This window comes from Mustela putorius, unplaced genomic scaffold, assembly GCF_011764305.1.
Source record: "Mustela putorius furo isolate JIRA1106 unplaced genomic scaffold, ASM1176430v1.1 tig00003871_pilon_pilon_pilon, whole genome shotgun sequence".
Classification (NCBI taxonomy): domain Eukaryota; kingdom Metazoa; phylum Chordata; class Mammalia; order Carnivora; family Mustelidae; genus Mustela; species Mustela putorius.
Window position 1 is genome coordinate 2831004 of NW_025422023.1, and position 2524 is coordinate 2833527.

Sequence of the window (2524 nt, forward strand, 5' to 3'; positions counted from 1 at the left end):
AGTAGTGTTGAGTAGCTTTTCATATATCTCTTGGCCATTTGCATGTCTTCTTTTCAGAAATGTCTATTCATGTCCCTTGCCCATTATTAGTTGGGTTATTTGTTTTCTTGCTGTGAGTTGTTTGAGTTCTTTATGTAATTTGGATATTAACCCTTTATCAAATACATGGCTTACTAATATTTTCTTCCGTTTCTTAGATTGTCTCTTCACCTTGTGATTGTTTCCTTTGTTGTGCAGATTTTTTAGTTTTCTGCAATCCTAATTGTCTATTTTGTCTTTGTTGCCTATAATTTTTTTTAAAGATTTTATTTATTTATTTGACAGACAGAGATCACAGGTAGGCAGGGAGGCAGGCAGAGAGAGGGGAGGAAGCAGGCTCCCTGCTGAGCAGAGATTCCCGACGCGGGGCTCGATCCCAGGACTCTGGGATCATGACCTGAGCCGAAGGCAGAGGCTTTAACTCACTGAGCCAACCAGGCGCCCCTGTTGCCTATAATTTTGAGACCATATCCAAAATATCATTACGCAGATAAATGTTAAGAACCTTGTTCCCTGATGTTTTCTTCTAACAATTTCATGGCTTCAGGTCTTACATTTAAGTCTCTTATTCCATTTTGTGTTGATTTTTATATATGGAATGAAATAAGCACTAAGCATGGAGCCAGAGGCAGAGCTTAATCCAGGACTCTGAGATCATGACCTGAGCCAAAATCAAGAGTCAGGTGCTTAATTGACTGAGCCACCCAGGCGCCCTTTCTTTTTTTCATAATGTAGGCATTTTTACTATGAGTTTCCCTCTTAGTTCTGATTTTGCTTCATCCCATAAGTTTTGTTATGTCATGATTCCTGTTTCACTTGTCTCAAGATATTTTTTATTTCCCTTTTGATTTTTTTTGACCATTGGTTATTGAGAAGTATATTGTTTAATTTGCATATATTTGTAAATTTTTCAATTATCTTCCTGCTATTGATTTCATTGTGGTCAGAAAAAATATTTGAGGATGCCTGGGAGGCTCATTCAGTTAAGCATCCCACTCTTGATTTCAGCTCAGGTCATGATCTCTAGATTGTGAGGTTGAACTCTGCGCTGGGCTTCATGCTGGGCATGAAGCCTGCCTAAGAATTTCTCCCTCCCTCTCCCTCTGCCTCTACCCCCACTCTGTCTCTCCCTCTCTAACAAAAAGGAAAAAAACATTTGATATTTCTATCTCTTTAAATTTGCTAGGACTTGTTTTTGTGGCCAAATATATAATATATATCTAGCCGAGTGAGTGTTCCATGCACACTTGAAAAGAATATGTATTCTGTTGTTGTTGGATGGAATGTTGTTTATGTATTTATTAGGTTCCTTTGGCCTATGGTGATGTTCAAATTTGCTATTTCGTCATGGATTTTCATACTAATATTTTTGCAGTTTTTATAGCACAGCAAAAGTTACCAGATTATTTGCTACTTAGTTCAATTAGTTATAATGTGTTAATGAGTCCATTGATATTTAAAATTATTTAGTTAATGTATGAATCACTTTACATGTATTATTGTATTTATTTTTTACAAAACCACTTGAAAATACATATTACTATTATCTCCAATTTTTAAGTGAAGAAACTGAAGCTTGAAAAGTCCATATATTTATTCAGTGTTCTATAGCTATTAAATGTGTATAAATATGTAAAAATATATTTTTAATTTTTTATTTGAATTCAATTTACTTAATATATAGTATATTATTAGTTTTGAGGATAGAATTTAGTATTTTATCAGTTGCATATAACACCCAGTGCTTATTACATCAAGTGCACTCCTTAATGCCAAACAATTACCCCACTCCCCACACCCACCCCCCTCCAGCAACCCTGTTTATTTCCTGTAGTTAAGAGTCTCTTAAGATTTGCTTCCTTCTCTGTTTTTATCTTATTGCATTTTTCCTTCCCTTCCCCTATGTTCATCTTTTTGTTTCTTCCACATATGAGTGAAATCGTATGGTATTTGTCATTCTCTAACTTATTTCACTTAGGATAATACTCTCTAATTCCATCCCTGTCATTGTAAGTTGCAAAATCTCCTTCTTTTTGATGGCTGGATAATATTCATGTGTTTACACAATATATACACATATATACATATACATACATACATACATACATATGTATACACACTATCTGTCGAGGGACACATGGGCTCTTTCCATAGTTTGGCTATTGTGTATACTGCTACTAGGAACATTGGCATGTATGTGCCCATTTGAATCACTGTTATTGTATCCTTTGGATAAATACCTAGTAGTGCAATTTCTGGATTGCAGGGAAGTTCTATGTTTAACTTTTTGAGGCACCTCCATACTGTTTTCCAGAGTGGCTGCATCAGTTTACATTCCCAACAGTGTAAGAGGGGTCCCCCTTTCTCCATATCCTTGCCAATATCTGCTGCTTCCTGAGTTTTAATTTTAGCCATTCTGACCAGTGTGCAGTGCTATCTGATTGTGGTTTTGATATGTATTTCCCTGATGTCAAGAGATGTTGAA